The sequence below is a fragment of the Grampus griseus genome (assembly GCF_964374135.1).
Source record: "Grampus griseus genome assembly, chromosome: 12".
Lineage (NCBI taxonomy): Eukaryota > Metazoa > Chordata > Mammalia > Artiodactyla > Delphinidae > Grampus > Grampus griseus.
This window is the reverse complement of record NC_139006.1, coordinates 66,332,104-66,351,941: the sequence shown is the minus strand read 5'-3', so window position 1 is coordinate 66,351,941 and position 19,838 is coordinate 66,332,104. Positions and strand designations below refer to the sequence as shown.

General features: G+C 40.7%; 1 protein-coding gene across 2 annotated transcripts in view; it reads right to left on the bottom strand.

Annotated features, from left to right (window-relative positions):
* SMAD4 (SMAD family member 4) overlaps nt 1-17,193 on the bottom strand; it is a 55,440-nt gene extending 38,247 nt beyond the window's left edge. For both annotated transcript variants that reach the window (XR_014297508.1, XM_082667369.1), the window contains exon 1: nt 17,096-17,193. The gene's annotated coding sequence lies outside the window, so the exon portion shown is untranslated. The remainder of the gene's footprint in view (nt 1-17,095) is intronic.
* Between the last annotated feature and the right edge of the window lie 2,645 nt (nt 17,194-19,838).

The window sequence follows — 19,838 nt, the reverse complement described above, 5'->3', positions numbered from 1 at the left end:
CCGCGTCACAGCTAGAGAGAAGCCTGCACGCCACAACGAAAAGCCCACTCACTGCAATGAAAGATCCCGCGTGCCGCAACTAAGACCCAACACAGCCAATAAATAAATATTTTTTTTAAAAAAAAGTATTGGCCAGAAAGTGGAGAAAATGGAACCCTCATATGTTGCTGGTGGGACTGCAAAATGGTACAGCCATCTTGGAAAGTAGTCTGACAATTCCTCGAAATGTTAAACACGGAGTTACCATATAACCCAGCAATCCCACCCTTAGTAATTCCATCCAAAATTACCAGAAACCTATGTTCACAGCAGTATCTTATAATAGCCATAAATATAATCCAAATGCCCCTCAACTGACGGATGTATAAATGAGTATGTCTATACAATGCAATATTATCCAGTCATAAAAATGAATGAAGTACTGATATTTGCTTCAACATGGATGAATCTGGAAAACATGTTAGGTGAAAGAAGCCAGTCACAAAAGGCCACATGTTGTATAATCCCATTTATATAAAATATTCAGAACAGGCAAATGACCAAAACAAAAAGTAGATTAGTGGTTGCCAAAGGCTGGTGGGGGGGGAGGAGGAGTGACTGCTAATGGGTATGGAGTTTCTTTTGGGAGTGATGAAAATGTTCTAAAATGGATGGTTGTACAACTCTGTCACTATAGTGAAAACCATCAAATCATACACTCTAAAAGAGTGAATTTTATAGTATGTGAATTATATATCAATAAAGTTATTATTTTTAAAAAAGAGAGACCACTAAATTCCTCAAAAGATTTTACCCATAAAAGCAATAGGGTAAATTATTTTCAAAAAAATTAAAATATAGAAAATGAATATTAATTAAAAATCCATTCAACATTCATAACACAAACTAACTTATCTAACCTCAAAATCTCACATGGAATAAGAAAAGGCCATCAGCCTAAGAATAAGTGAGATAAAGCAGGAGTGGAGGCTGTACTTATGCCAGGTTGTTTTTCATTTGTTTGTTGATGGTGTTGCATTCCATGCTTATTTTGCTTTTATTTTCTTCGGCTATTTACTTGAATTTTAAAAGCCTACCCTCCACGACCAAATTAATAAAACTAACTCATCAGTCCCTACCAAAACCTGTTCCTCTTCTGACGACCTTTACTTGTACAGCTTAAACTCCACTCAATTACCCAGCGTTGGAAAGCTTGGTAAATCATCTTTGACCTACCTCTTTCTTTGACTACCCCCTACATTCTCTCACAAAGTTACATGATTCTTTATCTTAGTCATTTCTATCAATTTCTATTCTACCAGACACTGCTGTAGTTTTGGGCTTCCTTTAAATTTATATCACTTGCTATTTAACACGTGTTCCCCTCTATTGTTACCTGTTTTACATAAACGCCTGCCCTAGGCAGAGAAAAAGCAGTTTTTCTTATACCTTTGAATACTTAACCACTTGCCCACATGCTGAGGGTACACTTTCCAGATAACCAAAGATTACCTGCCTGGTAGGTTTTGGAGTTAGAGATCTGGATTAGAATCCTAGCTCTCACACTAAGTAGTGGGACAAATTAAGTTACTTAAATTCTCTCTGAACATGGATTAAAAGGAGAGCGTACAAAGTGAAAAATCTATATTAATGTTTAGTAAAAAGCAGCTACTCTCTGAATACTAAAATGTTTAATTGTTTTAAAAAGAGATTTTCCTAAAACACATTATGTATTTTTCTGCATTTTCTCCTATTAAAATTTGTCAAAGAAAATTTGACAAAAAAATCAATGCAGGGGGCCTGGGTTCGATCCCTGGTCAGGGGAACTAGATCCCACATGCCACAACTAAAAAAGATCCCGGATGCCACAACTAAGACCCGGCACAGCCAAATAAATAAATAAAGTGAATAGCTGCTACTCACTTCCGGCAGAAGTGGCATTTGAGCTGCCACATCTTCAATGCCTATTTATATGTCAAAAATAAGTATTGGCAACACACCTGTAGGGAAAGGGAAGGAAGGAAGGAGAAAGAGCAACCACTGTGTATGCCAAACCAAACACACCTTCAACTCACATCTGGCCCAAGAGAATCACCAGTTTGAAATCTCAGAATGCCAACCTCAAAATTATAATTTCTAGACTTCAAAAGCTTTCAGGGACAGGGACTGTACTCGTCTTAGTCATCATTATATGCCCAATTCCTAGGACATATAACCGTTTCTTATTGTTAAATGAATGCATTTCTGCATGTGCTTTCAGATTCATGCTCAGGCTATTTCTTTTGCCTAAAATATCCAGTCCTATTTTATCTACTTGGTGAAGTCCTAGCCATTCTTCAAAGTGCAGCTTAAATGTCTCAATTTCTCCAAGAGTTTCCCCTAACACAGTCTCCTCTCCCCACAATCCTGAAGGAGAATTACTTCCCTGGTGTGTTTACTATGTACCCTAGTATATTACCTGATGCCTCCATCAAATTAAAAACACACCCCAATTACAACACATTATATTATAGTTGTTTGATTATGTATTTGTTTCACACCCTGTTGCCGTAAGTTTAGAAGAAAACAGCAACACCTTCCCATCTTAAAAAATCCTAGTACAGTACACAGTTCCTTTCATATACCAGGCAAATGATTGCAAGTTGACTACAGCTTTTTTATTTGGTGTCATTTCCTTGCAACAAATTTTGAAGAATGCAAATGCTTATGTCGTTGAAATCATTTTCTGATATTATATTCCAAAAGATTTGTTCCAATTTATAATGTAATTAAAGTGTTTGTAACTATTTCATCACAATCTCCCTGTTGGATGTTATCATCTCTAAAATTTAAGCTATTTTTGGCCCTAACAGTTTCTCAGAAACTGTTTTAATTGCACATTTCTTTGAACACTAGTGGAAATATTCCTATGACCACAAGTGCCTGAAACATAATTTAAAAGTTCCTTGCAATAAAAAAAAAAAAGTTCCTTGTATAAAAAATAATACCCGCAGGGGTATATAGGTGTTGTTCTACATTAAATAGCTCTAGATTATAATTTTGTAAAGAGTGGTATGGAATGATAGTAGACAAGGGCACTGGACTGGTATAAACAAAATTATATATTCTAATCAAAGCTCTAGCAGCATGATTAGGCAAGTTAACCTCTCTTTCAATTCTCTTATCTATAAAATGGAAACAATATCTGCCTTGCCAAGTTTATAGACTGGCTATGGTGATCAAATGCAACAGGATATAAAAACAATCTGGGGACCATAAATTGGCCAATTCAGCAAACACTGTATCCGCTAGGAGCAAAGCACTACAGATAAAAAAAACAAGTAGCACATAATCAGAAAGTGGTTCTCAACTCTATCCAGCAGCCCTCCCCAACCTTTTTGGCACCAGGGACCGGTTTCGTGGAAAACAATTTTTCCATGCACGGGGGAGGGGAGGGAAAGGTTCAGGCTGTAATGCGAGCGATGGAGAGGCGATGGAGAGCGGCAGATGAAGCTACCCACCCTCACCTGCCACTTACCTCCTGCTGTGCGGCCCAGGGGGTTGGGGACCCCTGCTTTTGAGAATACCCCCTTTTTTTTTTTTTTTTTTTGCGGTGCGCGGGCCTCTCACTGTTGTGGCCCCTCCCGTTGCAGAGCACAGGCTCCGGACGCGCAGGCTCAGCGGCCATGGCTCACGGGCCCAGCCGCTCCGTGGCATGCGGGATCTTCCCAGACCGGGGCACGAACCCGCGTCCCCTGAATCGGCAGGTGGACTCTCAACCACTGCGCCACCAGGGAAGCCCCACCCCATTTTTATAACAAATAATTTATATCACCCCATTAGCTCTCCGGAAACAAAGTTCTAACCTATTTACGCTTTTTAAAAATTTTAACAATGCCCTAATTATAATATAAAGGGGGAAAAGATTAGTATATAATGAAGTGTGTATTTCAATAAAAATGCTCAGGCATATCAACAAAATCAGAAAGTATAATAAAGAGGTTGGATGCCTGAACTGATACAGTAAATCACCATAAACATGACAACTACAAATTCAGACCTTCCAAGACAGGTGTGTTGTTTTGGCACAATGGCATTGCAGTTGGTGAGGTGGATTTTCCAAAATAGTTAACTGTCAATAAAGTTCCAAACAAAAAAACTTCAATTAAACTGAATTAATGGGATTGACATGTACACACTACTATACATATATAAAATAGATAACTAATAAGAACCTACTGTATAGCACAGAAAACTCTATTCAGTACTCTGTAATGACCTATATGGGAAAAGAATCTAAAAAAGAGTGGATATATGTATAACTGATTCACTTTGCTGTACAGTAGAAACTAATACAACATTGTAAATCACCTATACTCCAATAAAAATTAATTTAAAAAACAAACAGGGCTTCCCTGGTGGTGCAGTGGTTGAGAGTCCGCCTGCCGATGCAGGGGACACGGGTTCGTGCCCCGGTCCGGGAAGATCCCACATGCCGCGGAGCGGCTGGGCCCGTGAGCCATGGCCGCTGGGCCTGCGCGTCTGCGTCCTGCGTCCGGAGCCTGTGCTCTGCAACGGGAGGGGCCACAACAGTGAGAGGCCCGCGTACCACAAAAAAAATAAAAAATAAAAAAATAATAATAATTTTAAAAAAATTTAAAAAAAAAGAGATGAATTAAGAGAAGCTTAATTTCCAAAAACTGAATATATATTAACATGGAGTTAGGTTCTAGGCTAATTATACGTTTTCCTCCTACATGAATATTCTGGGCATTTAAAAGTGTTGTGGTATGCAAAAAATTCTTCACAGTCTCCCACGTGCAGGATGGCATCCCTAGCCGCCCCCCCCCACCCCGCACCAAAGCCCCTCCCAGTAACTTCCACAACATCTCTTAAAGAGGCAGTACTTACTCCACTGAGAACCACTGATCCAGACGATCCAACATATCATTACACTAAGTAACAGATGCCTAAAAGAGGTAGGAATTAAAGTGATCTGGAAATAGGAATGCATGGAAAATCCACAGGTAAGCTAAGTCTTAGCATGATGTAACAGTCAGGCTAAGCTAGTCTATGTCACAGTGACAACCAACTCCCAAATATCAGTAGCCTAAAACAAAGGTTTGTTTTCTGCATAAACTATATGTCAATCACAGATACATGCCCATAACAGCACTGTCCATCACTGCTCATTGTCATCTCTCATGGATTAGGCTAACAAAGTCTCCATTTCTACATATGTCCTTAAATGGCAGGGGAAAAGATAGGTAACTCATGCACTGGCTTTTAAACGTTGACTATCACTTCTGTTCACAATGGATGGACCAAGTCACACGGCCATGCCAGTGGTTCTCAACCAGGGCAACTCTGTCCCTCCAGGGACATTTGGCAATGTCTAGAGACTATGCTGACTGCCACAACTGGAAGGGGGAGGTGGAAGGCAGAGCAGTACGCTGGTATCTAGTGGGTGGAGGCCAAGGCCGCTGCTAAACATCCTACAACATACAGGACAGCCCCTCCAACAAAGGATGATCTGGCCCCAAATGTCACTAGTGCCCAAGCTGAGAACCCAGGACCATGCCTAATTTCAAGGTGGGGGAGGGACACAGAGAAGTAAATATTAACCATATGCCAGAAGAGAGCCATCAGAATATGGACGGGAGAGTACTTACAACTACCACATGTGAATAAGAATTTGCCAGGCTGAAGGAAAATCATAGGAAAAAGCAGAGGGACAAGAGTGCAGATGTTTTGTCTAGAGCAGGTTTCTGGTAGAGAGGGGGAGGAATAACAGCATTAGATCTGTATTAGAAAGAAAACTATAGTGAGAGCATGGAGAAGAGCTTTGCAAAGAGGAACAGAAGACCAGTCAAGAAACAGTGATCAGAAGAGTGACAGGGCCTAGATTAGGGGCATGGGCAATGGAAACAAAAGGGGAACCAGTAAGACGTTTCTAGGTAGAACAGACTAGATTTTTTAGCCAACTAAGTATAAGGAGTAAAAAGAAGAGAGTCAAAAGATGGCCTATTTCCTAGATAGGTTAACAGAATGATAAAGAAAGAAGAAAAGATTTAAAAGAGATTAAGTAACAAATTCAGCTTTAAATATGCTGAGTTTGAAGAGCTCATTAGAGAAGTTAAGGTTACTTGAAAGTCTCCAACACACAGGTATTAGATAAAATCGCTATAATAGAACAAGCCATCCCACAGCGATGGGGTAACGGGAGGCAGGAAGTCAGCAAAAGGAACAGAGGTTTGTTCTTATATCTACCTATTTTGTGTTTTGTCTCTAGCCTTGCTGTTAAACATAAGCTGTCACCTGAAGTTGACCATAGGTCTAAAAGCAACTCCATGGACTACAAAGCCAAAATAATTAAAATACTCTCTAAAATTAAAAAGGCTGAGTACTGACCTGAGAGGCTCTCACGGAAATTCATAAACTTTAATGAATGTTGACATTTTTTTATTTCTTGGATGTATGTTTACTTTTGGATTATTGACTACACTATGTGAAAAAAACAGGTATATTTTCTAGAAGTTATAGATACTTTGGTCAAGGATCAAATATGGGAATATTTGGGCCTCCCTGGTGGCGCAGTGGTTGAGAGTCTGCCTGCCGATGCAGGGGCCACGGGTTCGTGCCCCGGTCAGGGAGGATCCCACATGCCGCGGAGCAGCTAGGCCCGTAAGCCATGGCCGCTGAGCCTGCGTGTCTGGAGCCTGTGCTCCGCAACCGGAGAGGCCACAGCAGTGAGAGGCCCGTGTACCGCAAAAAAAAAAAAAAGAAAAAGGGAATATTTGAGAGTGCTTAACAAGGAAGGAAAAAAAAAAAAAGCCTGGCCTGGTGAAGAGTATCACTAGAAAGAAATTCCAAGCATAGGCTTACAAGCTGGGGAAGGGGGCAGGGGTCGGTGCACAGGATTAGTTCAACTGCGTGCAGTACAAGTTACAGCCTAGATTGAGCTTTGTCAAAATAAGTGCAATTGGAGGAGAACTTCCAAGAGCATAAAGAATTACATGTGCAGGTATTAATGATTATAAAGATCTGAGATGGGAATAACACAATCAAAGAAACAAAAAGAACTTTTTTTGTGTGGTAACTTTTAAGATGAACTACAGGGACAAATTTAGAGATGTGCTTCTTGTTTACCCATTGGGATTAGATTTAAATGTCATACTGGTACAGCAATTTCACCTTAAATAATCTTATTTAAAAATTAATATTTTTTCTGAATGAATAAATTAAAGGTTGTTAAAAGAAGAATCAACAAAGTCCTCTAGTTGACATCTGTTTTTTGTCTGCCAGCATATAATTCCCCTTCTATAACAGTACTCTGATTTCCCAATCTGGACAGGTGGGACAATCCCAATCCTGACTAACCAGAGCTACCTCTTAGGTACATTAGCTGTTTCAAAGATGGGAGAGGACCCAAGTCAGGCTAATAACACAGCTCCAGGACTTTTGTTGGAACTACAGAGGGTGGGGGGCGGGGAGCTCTTTGCTGGGCTTGAACTTGAAGCTGAGAGTAGTTAGTCTGGCACCTATCTGAGACATAAACTAACAGAAAGCAAAGCAAAGCCAAGAGATAGAATCCTGATGATACTGGCTTCTTGTGACCCTGGATCCAGCACTCTGAGGCCAGCTCTGATTCCAGACGAAGCCAGTGAATTCCCTTTTTACTTAACTTGATAGAATCCTGATGATACTGGCTTCTTGTGACGCTGGATCCAGCACTCTGAGGCCAGCTCTGATTCCAGACGAAGCCAATGAATTCCCTTTTTACTTAACTTGACTGCTACATATTTCCCAGTACATAACTGAACAAAAATTGAGCTAATCAAGGGCCTACGGTATAGCACAAGGAACTACACTCAACATTATGTAATAACCTATAAGGGGAAAATAATCTGAAAAAGAATATATATATTATCTATATATCTCATCCATATATTCATATCTGAATCACTGTGCTGCACACCTAAAACTAACATGACATTGTAAATCAACCATATACTTCAATTTTTAAAAAACTGAGTTAATATTCTCAGAAACAGCAGCAATATAATACAAACCACATATATAAACAATGGAACCAACCCATAATCTTCTCAATAATACAGATAATGAGTTACTTTAAAATAGCAGTTGCTGGAGGGGTGGGATAGCGAGGGTGGGAGGGAGGGAGACACAAGAGGGAAAAGATATGGGAACATATGTATAACTGATTCACTTTGTTATAAAGCAGAAAGTAACACACCATTGTAAAGCAATTATACTCCAATAAAGATGCAAAAAAATAAATAAAAAATAAAGATGATACAAACAGATGGAGAGATATACCATATTCTTGGAATGGAAGAATCAACGTAGTGAAAATGACTGTACTACTCAAAGCAATCTATAGATTCAATGCAATCCCTATCAAACTACCACTGACATTTTTCACAGAACTAGAAGAAACAAATTCACAATTTGTATGGAAACACAAGAGACCCCAAATAGCCAAAGCAATGTTGAAAAAGAAAAATGGAGCTGGAGGAGTCAGGCTCCCTGGCTTCAGACTATACTACAAAGCTACAGTAATCAAGACAGTATGGTACTGGCACAAAAAACAGAAATATAGATCAATGGAACAGGATAGAAAGCCCCAAGATAAACCCACACACATATGGTCACCTTGTCTTTGATAAAGGAGGAAAGAATATACAGTGGAGAAAAGACAGCCTCTTCAATAAGTGGTGCTGGAAAAACTGGACAGCTACATGTAAAAAAATGAAATTAGAACACTCCTTTACACCATACACAAAAATAAACTCAAAATGGATTAAAGACCTAATTGTAAGGCCAGACACTATAAAACTCTTAGAGGAAAACATAGGCAGGACACTCTATGACATAAATCACAGCAAGATCCTTTCTGACCCACCTCCTAGAGAAATGGAAATAAAAACAAAAATAAACAAATGGGAACTGATGAAACCTAAAAGCTTTTTCACAACAAAGGAAACCATAAACAAGAGGAAAAGACAACCCTCAGAATGGGAGAAAATATTTGCAAATGAAGCAACTGACAAAGGATTAATCTGCAAAATTTACACGCAGCTCATGTAGCTCAATATCAAAGAAACAAACAACCCAATCCAAAAATGGGCAGAAGACCTAAATAGACATTTCTCCAAAGAAGATATAGAGATTGCCAACGAACACATGAAAGGATGCTCAACATCACTAATCATTAGAGAAATGCAAATCAAAACTACAACGTGGTATCACCTCACACCAGTCAGAATGGCCGTCAACAAAAAATCTACAAACAATAAATGCTGGAGAGGGTGTGGAGAAATGGGAACCCTCTTGCACTGTTGCTGGGAATGTAAATTGATACAGCCACTATGGAAAACAGTATGGAGGTTCCTTAAAAACTAACAGTAGAACTACCATATGACCCAGCAATCTCACTACTGGGTATATACCCTGAGAAAATCATAATTCAAAAAGTGTCATGTACCACAGTGTTCACTGCAGCTCTATTTACAATAGCCAGGACATGGAAGCAACCTAAGGGTCCATCAACAGATGAATGGATAAATAAGATATGGCACATATATACAATGGAATATTACTCAGCCATAAAAAGAAACGAAATTGAGTTATTCATAGTGAGGTGGAGGGACCTAGAGTCTGTCATACAGAGTGAAGTAAGTCAGAAAGAGAAAAACCAATACCATATGCTAACACATATATATGGAATCTAAAAAACCAAAAAAAAAAATAGTCATGAAGAATCTAAGGGCAGGATGGGAATAAAGATGCAGACCTACTAGAGAATGGACTTGAGGATATGGGGAGGGGGAAGGGTAAGCTGTGACAAAGTGAGAGAGTGGCATGGACATATACACTACCAAGTGTAAAACAGATAGCTAGTGGGAAGCAGCCGCATAGCACAGGGAGATCAGCTCGGTGTTTTGTGACCCCCTAGACGGGTTGGATAGGGAGGGTGGGTGGGAGAGACGCAGAGGGAAGAGATATGGGGATATATGTATATGTATAACTGATTCGCTTTGTTATAAAGCAGAAACTAACACACCATTGTAAAGCAATTATACTCCAATAAAGATATTAAAAATAACAATAATAAATAAATAATAAATAAAATAAAATAGCAGTTGCCAAACTCTCTGGTCTCCAGTCCACTTACCTACATTCTTAATGATTGAGAATTCCAAATAACCTTTGTTTATATGAGTTACATCTATTAATATTTATCATATCACAAATTAAAACAAATGTTTATTTACTCTATTAAATTAATTTTAAATAATAAACCCATTACATATTAATAAATTTTATGAAAAATAACTATTTTCTAAAACAAATTAAAAAGTCAGTATTCAGGGGCTTCCCTGGTGGCACAGTGGTTAAGAATCCGCCTGCCAATGCGGGGGACAGGGTTCAAGCCCTGGTCCGGGAAGATCCCACATGCCATGGAGCAACTACGCCTGTGCACCACAACTACTGAGCCTGCGCTCTAGAGCCCGTGAGTCACAACTACTGAGCCCACGTGAGCCACAACTACTGAGCTCACGTGCCACAACTACTGAAGCCCGCGCACCTAGAGCCCGTGCTCTGCAACAGGAGAGGCCACCGCAGTGAGAAGCCCGCGCACCACAACGAAGAGTAGCTCCCGCTCACCGCAACTAGAGAAAGCCCGCGCACAGCAGTAAAGACCCAACGCAGCCAAAAATAAAATAAATAAAAATTTTTAAAAAGTCAGTATTCAGAGTGACACTGTTTTCCATTTTTGCAAATTTCTTTAACGTCCAGCTTAAGATAAGCCAGCTGAATTCTCATATCTGCTTCTGCATCCAATCATTGTGATATGTTGTTTTGGTTAGCGCTTATGAAGAAAATATGCCTCACACAGATAACTGGAAAAGAAAAGACTATTTTAATGGCCCTTTTAGATAATGATGGATATTCTTCTTTCATTCAACACCAAAATGCAACAAATGGCAATTCCTAAAGGTTAGCTGCAATGTGGAATCTGAAACTGTATCAGTGAACTTCTTGGCTCTGCTATATAAAAATCCATTGGTCCATATTGTGCTTTGAATGGATCTCCTACCCATGCATGATTTGTAACATCATGCATTGGTCATCTGGAAAAACACTGGTTCAATGATTTATACGGACCTTCCCAATGTTGATACATTTCCTTACACAATATATTTTTAAAAATCACATTGCTAAATCTCATCACCAATCTCATCAGAAAAATCTTTAAGTACTGGGAAGCTGGCAAGCCCATGGTGGCAGATACTAGTTTTCCAAAAATCTAATTTTCACTTGAAAGATCATATTTTTATCATTGGCAACAAATAGTTATTTTCCTTGAGTGGCAGGCTCACTTCACTTATTTTCAAGGAAATGTCTGCCAAACATCCAAGTCTAAGTAACTACAGTTTACCTATCAGTCATTCTTTTAAGTAAAAATAAAAAAGCAGATAGTTTAGCGTGCAGCTCAATCACACAAGTGCTTTTCCTAGAGATGAACCTTGTACGCTGATTGCAGAAGAACTTTATGCACACTTCCATTTAATCACACCGAATACTGAAAAGACATGCACACCAGGGTAGATATTTTAAAAATTAAAACTTTTTACTGCTTCACCAAGGATATTCTTAAGTGAAACTGGCATTTTTTCTTTTTTTTTTTTTTGCGGTACGCGGGCCTCTCACCGTCGCGGCCTCTCCCGCCGCAGAGCACAGGCTCTGGACACGCAGGCTCAGCGGCCATGGCTCATGGGCCTAGCCGCTCCGCGGCATGTGGGATCTCCCCGGACTGGGGCACGAACCCGCGTGCCCCGCATCGGCAGGCGGACCCTCAACCACTGCGCCACCAGGGAAGCCCCTGAAACTGGCATTTTTTCAAATGCTTAACGTGTGTTTGGTGCCACTGCCTTGACTCAAGATAAAGTGCCAGCAGTTTACCCACCACTGCTTCCCTACCATCAGTGCAAATGTCAACACAGTACAAGGGCACATAATGTCTCAATTTTATTATGTGAATAATTTTGATTTCATGAACCCCTAGAAGATAAAGGGCATGGGGACCCCCAAGAGTCCGTGGACCACACTTTGGAAAATACCGTTTTAAAAGATTGTGAAGTAGGATGAATTTTAATAACTGAAAAATACATTTCATAAAACCTTCTGAATGAAGGAGACTATCAAGTCATCTAGCTTATTCTTTCAAAAGGGGCTGTATCAGACTTCCCCCTGCAGTAGGCTCAGGCCTACTAAATATATATTGAGTGGGGCCCTACCTTTAAAAAGCACCCTGGGAGTCTGAGTTGTTGTCAGTTTTACAAAGCACTGACGTAGTCTATGCTACTCCACATGCTTCACTTTACAAATTACCAAAAAGATAGTGAAACAAATTGCAATGTCAAGAATATATGAAACTAATTTAAAAGATTAATTACATAGAAGTTATGCCATTTTTCTTACTATTAGCCAGCTGCTTAATTTCAACATCTATACACATAAAATTCTTCCTTCAACTAGTTTTGGTAGGAGACCTCTAGGACACAGATGCACCTAGTGTGCTTACGTACAGTAATCCTTTCACCAGATGATTCAATGACTGGCCACATACTGATATCAAATGCTCCAGAATTCACCAGTGAATACCGCTGATAAATAACCTTAATCCAGTCTTAACGTTTAGAAATACATTTTGACTTGAAAAAGACCTGAATTACATACATTAAGATACAAAAATCATACCTTACTACATACCAAAGACAAAATATTCAGTAGAAGTCTTTTTTTTGACATCATAAATAAGATTTGCATTCTAAACATGCAGATTGGGGTTTGATGAACCCCAATGAATTTTAAGTAAATTACTCCAGCGCACCAATGATTGCAAAGTAAAGCTTGTACTGTATCAAAACAAATGAAGCAATAAAGATAAGCACACTAAAATATCCAAAGGCTTTAAAATCAAGAGGTCTTTTTTTTTTTTTTAACAATACAGATTCCCATGCCTCCTGCACTCCATTCTCATCCTGAATCTGTGTGTTTTGGAATGGGACAAAGAATATTTTGTTCTATTTTTTTTAAATAGCTCTTCCAGAGACGCAGATGCAACTACTTGTAGACCAGCACTTATGAACTACTTCAAGTAATACATTGATAAATGGGGAACTGAACATGCCCCTCTAGATGATCTCTAAAGAACTGCTAACTAGTTGGGCTCGTTGAGCAACTGTCTCACAGTGTGTAAGTTAATCTCTGATAGTAAAACCTAAATCAATGCAACTTGCTTCTCAGGAACCAGCAAAGTGACCAGTTAATTGATGCCTAGAAAATGTGATGGTTTCCAAGCAGATTAACCTCTAGGAAGATCAAATTCCCACTGGGAGTTTAGATGCAAAGTTTGGCACCTAAACAAAGTCTTTAGTCTTTAAAAGGAACCCAAATAAGCATTTTAGAATATGTCAAAATATCAACTTCCTATTTGGGATAGCAATGATAAACCAACTTCTCATCAGGAGAGAGATAGCTTCCTATAACTTGCCACCAGACAATTCAAATTAATTGAAAAATGAAGAAAGAGATTCAAAGAGGAGAGAGACAGAGGGACAGATTTGGAAACAAAACAAATGTGGCAATACCTTCAAGGAACCCATTAAGTCAGAAGTGAGATAATTATATCACCCATGTGTATATCACTGTATTAAAGAATAAAGCTGACACAAATGAAACAGCTAAAAAAAAAAAAGAAAGAAGTTACAGGACCCTAATAGCTCAACAATTTCGGAACTCTGATCTGGCTGCACCCCAAGCCATCTGAGTCACAATTTCTGGAGGTGGGTTCCAGCCATCGGTATTTTGTAAAGCTCCCCAAGAGATTTGAAAATGTAGCCGAGGTTGAGAACCACTGCCCTAAACCTTGGGAGTGAAAAAGCAATAAAAAGACGAACCCCACACAGTATTAAGTTTTCCAAACCGCAAACAATTCTCATTTAAAATGTAAATAATGAAGTACAGTCTTTAAGCTTAAAGGTATTTACAATTATCACCAACTTTAAATTAAGATGTAAAAACAGGCACTCTTTACAATCTCTAGTAGCTGTCTGACCTATAATCTGCAGTAGTAAACAATCAAGACTTAAATTATAAGATTCTGATGACCTATCATCTTAGTTTTACATAAGTAAGTACTACCCTAGTTTTTATCCACTGTCATGGTTAAAACAAATTTTCCTGGATGCCAAGTACACCACGTAATAGTGTCAAGGTGACACAACCTAAAATATCTTGTTCCTGAGAAACTGGAATTTAGCCACATTTCCTATCACCAAAATTACACATATTAGGATGAGAAAAAAAAATCCAAAAATTCTAAATCTGACTCATTATTATGCATATGTTTTGGCATATTATGATGCTAATAGTACCATACTAAAAGTTGCTCAAATGAATAATATCTAGACATATTTGTCAACTGTTTGAATTTCTCTTTTTAAAACAATTGAATCTTCATCAACTGTGGAACAAAAAACCCAAAATTTGATAATTTAACAAAGTGGTATTAAATTCTGTGTTATGCTGATCTAACTCCTTTAACTTTAGTGTAGAAAATAATGAAATCAATCAAACTCATTTCAGTCAATTAGTTTTATACATGATTGTCACCTCACCTTTAATCATTACTGAAACAAAACAAAAATTTCTGCCTAACTACACTATCTTCTAGAAGAAAAAAAGGAAATCCAAACATATACAACGAGCAGGGAAACGGCTAACGTGTTTAAAGAACGATTCACTCTAAAATCACTGAATAAAAAAATGAAAAAAAAGTTAGGTATAAGCTAGAAGGCAACACAACAGAACTGAAATAAGTAAAGCTTAAACATAAGAAAAATAATGTATGTTCTCACCAAAAGAGACAAAATTTTAGATGAGACTAAATATGCATTTTAATTGTAATGAGTGAGGTAGATCCTGTAGGGTTAACTGCCCTAGTAGAGGCCTCAGCACTTCACAGCTCAATTAGAATAGTGTCTAATGATGTTACTATAACACCGGCTCAATCAGAAAAAACAGCTTCAAAGCCAGAGAGCTGGAGTGTGACTGGACAGCATAAATTAGTTTAATACTTGCTCTTTAATTTGGGGGGAAAAATCTGAAGGGGAATGCAGAAAAATTAATTCACACACAAATGGTGAAACAGCTCAACTAAAATGTAGCTTAAGAAAGTGAAGTATATAGGTTTTTAGAAATAAGATTTGCTGCTTCCTAGCATAAGTAGAATTGCTTTGAGCAGCAAAGACTTCGGAAAAGGTCAATGATGCATACAAAACTTACTCCGAAAAATTTCAAAGTGACTTTCTCAGCACAAGTTTTCATTAAATCTGAAACGGGTTTGCAGTTTTTTCTACACTCGCTCATATCGAAGAAACTCAGCTAAACATAGAAGTTTCTACTTAGGCACTCCCACTTCAAAAACAAAAAAATTAAGATGCAATACCTCCTTAAAGCAACCTCACCCAAAAACCTGGAAAGCAAAGAAAAAGTCACTTCTATTAATAGACTCACAAAATGTTATATAAATTTTCTCTAGAACAACTTAGTTTTAATTCCAACAACTTATACCTACATAATTCATCACCACCCTTAGACCTAAAGATGCTCCAAATTTTAAACGCTTGGCCTACCTGTATTACACTTGTACTGTAACAAACTCAAAATCATAACATTATGGGAGAAACATTGTAACTAAAAATTCATATTTTAAGATGTTAATTATATCAATCATTTACAACTTGAAATGTCACGTACTAACCATATCAGAACTTTGCAAAAGACAAAATAAATCTTTAGCAGAAAAAGAAAAATTGCACATTAGAACTCCCGAGGCTATATTTCAGCTGAAATATAGTCTAAGAACAACTTAGCAAAGACAACTTATGAAAACTACAATAAAAACTATTCAAGTGCAACGTTCTAAATCTAATTAACACCCGAATAGTCAAACTGCTACTGGGACCAAAAGGATGCTAATTCTTGCAAAACTCAAATGTTGTTAAAAATCAGCCAAGACAACATGCTTTCACAAAGTCAACTGAGGCTAATTAAAATGATTCCCCATTATCTTATACTTATTATTCCTAAATAACTGGCAGTTTCACCTTAAACTACAGTCCAAAAACTAAAGACGTTAAGAAACTAAATTCAAAATAAACTATTTGAAAATAGGCAAATATATTTTTTAATTTTACTAGGGTTTTCGCGGGGCGGGGGGAATAACTATCAATTTTCAATAGGGTTTTTTTTAAACCTCTCTATCCCCCCCCAAAAAAAAAACCGTTCAAGTTAACAAAACACACCAATTTCTTTGAAAATCTTTGAAAATCTAGCTTAAGAAATCGTAACAGCAGTTTGGGGCATGTGATGGAGCCACCGCCCTACACACCCCACACAAATTTCACGCTCAGTACTTGTAGTCCTAGCAATGAGATAAACTATGTCTTTTATTTTTCATTAGGAGTGCGGCGGGCGGGTGTCAGCTGCTAAGAATGTTTCCTGCATACCGCCATCACCCACAATACTCAAAAAATAAGTAAACAAACCAAAGCCAGAAACATAACTGGAATGACTCAACCAGGAAGAGAAAATAAGGGACAAAGAGAAAACAAAAATTTGCTTGAGAAAAGAAATTAAGACAAACCATTTACAACTTTCATTTAGATCTAAGGCAGTACACTCCGACCCGACTCGCTCGGCCAGGAGGGACACTGAAACTACTCAGAACAACAAAGAGCAGCGGCGGCCGCTGCAGGAGTCCCAGTCCGAGTTCAACTTGATTCCGCGACAAACTGCGAAGGGAGTTCGGGGCCGGAGGACCGACCCCGGAGACCGACGGACACGAGGCACCACGGCTCGGTCCGACCCGCGCCGGGGCCGTCGGCCCGTCAGGCGGCCGCGCTGGTTCTCCGGGCCGGCCCGCCGGCCTCCCGCGCGCTACACGCCGCCGCCACCGCCGGGAGCCCGCCCCGGGGCGGGGAAGCCGCGGGCGGGGTGCGCGGGCCCGGTCGGGAGAAGGGAAGGGGACATGGCGCGTTACCTGGGCTCGGGCGACGGCAAGGGGCGTCCGCTCTCCCGCGGCGGTTCGTCCGCGGGGGCGCCGGGCCCGTCCCTCCCCCGGCGGCCCGGAGCGCTCCTCGGCCCCCGCGCTGAGGCGTCCGGGCCAGGCCGCCCCTCCTCGGCGCCGCGCCGCTGCCCGCGCGGGCCGGGCCGCCTCGAGCTCCCGGGCCGCCCCGCGGCAGGGGGCCCCTCTCGCGGGGCGCCCGGCTCCCCGCACCCGCTCCCGCCCCCTGGGCGGCCGTGCAGCCGAGGGGAGGGCGGGAAGGGCCTCCGGAGGAGAGCGGGCGGCCGCGAACGCGGGCTCCGCCACCCGAGCCACTCCGTTACCGCAGCGGCGACGACGACCAGGGCCGTGTTGTTGCTGCCAACTTGTCGAGAGGACACTGAGCATGCGCGCGCAGAGACCACATCCGGGTAATTTCAGGGTTTGGCCCTTTTCCCCCTCAGCTTTCCTTTCTCTTGGCTGCCCCCGCCTCCAGCCGGAGTGACGAGGGTCGTTCTGCGCAGGCGCCCGCGGGGCAGCACAGTCGGCGGGGAGCCCCGAGTCCCAACCTGGGATCGCCCTGGCCGAGGGCACTTCCCGCAAAGGTCGGGGGAAAGGCTGCTTGGAGGGAGTGGTCATCAGACAAATGGGCGTCCCTTTGCCAAAAAGTTCCCAAGCAGCGCGGGAGAACTCGGCGTGTAGTGAGTGTCCAGTAAGTTTATAAATAGCGATCAAAAGGGCCTCGTTTATGAGGACCAGCGTGGGCACAAAAATTAGACTTTAATAGCTTGCTCTGGGGAGAAGGTGGTTGTAGCGGTTTAGTACTTTGGAAAGAGACTAAGATGACTGCAGCCCTGGGTCACTAGATCCAAATGTGTTTAAACTCTTGAGATGCCTTCTTAGGTTGAAAAGGTGCGCAGGCCAATAATGGAACCATAGATTTGAGAGCCTGGACAGGTGTTACGAAAAGTCAGTGGTTCCTGTTGGAAGAGATTTAGTCAGACCTCGGAGTTGGAAGGGACTTTCAAGGTCCTACAAGACACCTGTTAACTAGGTTACCAGCTGGGTGGGGAAAGGTGTAAACTCTGCTCTTGACTTTATACTTCTTTTATTTGAAAATTTTACAGGATGAATGCATTTATTTGATATTTTTAAAATTTCAGAAAACACATACTAATTACATATATATTTTTTCACCAACCAGGAAATATTTCTGTTGGGGTCCCACCAAGACTAATTACTGTCGGAAGGCTCTAAAGTCATGTCTTAAGTCTTGTCGCCCAGAAACTGTCTATTCCCCCACCTATGTTTTACACCCAGTTCCCTAATCCCATGCTGTCGTCTCTTTCACAGCTTGGGCTCTTTCTTCTTCTGCACGACAGCCTCTAAAACTGTGTCTTCAAACTGGTGTTCCCTGGGGTTTATGAAGACTTTCCAAGACTAGTTTTAAGGGAATTCATTTCCAGATGCCTCACTGCAATGTGTACTATAGTCTAAAATTGCTCAGCTTGGGACTTCCCTGGCGGTCCAGTGGTTAACACTCCATGCTCCCAATGCAGGGGGCACGGGTTCGATCCCTGGTGGGGGAACTGAGATCCCGCATGCTGCATGTGGGCAAAGATTTAGAAAAAAAAAAAAAATTGCTCAGCTTGAGAAAGCACCTGAAGACACAGCATCCCCCTTTCAAAACTGTTCTACTCCCGCTGTCCAACCAAAGTAAAAACTCTCACCCATTACTAAGGTGCATCGATCCAAGATGTAAAAAACCTCCAGGACAATGCAGAGGAACAAGTCAGAAATTGGTGACTGTGCTGAGAAAGTGAATGACTCAAAGCGAATGGTTATAAGTTATCTTGCAAGTCAGGTGGTTTTCAGTTATTTGCTATCAACAAAATTGAAGGAAAACCTAACTATGTGATTTGATTTTTCGCAGTATACCTTAGAAGGAGTTAAAAGAATTGATAACATTGCTATATCTGAACTTCCATTCCTATCTCTCGCAATTATCTATACACATGCATCTTGTCACCTTTGCCGTACTTTGTTGGCCAGAAGCAAATCACAAGTCCCACCCCCACTCAGGGGAAGGAGACCACACAGGACATGAACACCTAGAGGCAGGATCATATGGGGCCACATTAGAGTCTCTATTTATTTATTCAAAGGACAATTCCTATAAGCTCAACCTCCTCAGAATTTCTTCAGGTTCTGTTGCTTCCTTGTTTAAGGGAAACCTGACTTTCCCCTGGGGCACTGCTTCCCCTCCCCCTCTCAAGTCGTAGGTCCTGTATTTTCAACCATGAGCGTCATAGACTGGGCCTGGAGGTGAGGTAGGCCTCCTGCTTGCTCCTCCACAATACTTCCAGACCATCCCTCTCTCTCCTCCCCATTAACCTGCAGCTTTAAGTCTTGTCATTCAGTATCCCTCATCATTGCTCTCATTTCTCTTCATTTTTTCATCATTTGCTCTTGTCAGTCACTCCAGTACCATTTCAGTCTTAATCCTAAGCGTTTGTAATATATACCTGATAATCATCCCCATTCCCTGCCCTCTCAGTTCCATGACGTCTCCTCCAAGGATCTTGTCCTACCCTAACTCAGCCACTTATTCACTTGGCATAATCACAAGAGCCTCATCAAACTCAATAACTTCTTCACAGTTTCAAACCCCTCACACTCTGAACAGCCCCTCCTATTTCCATATTTCCCTGTAGTACTCGAACTCCAACAACTCTGCAAT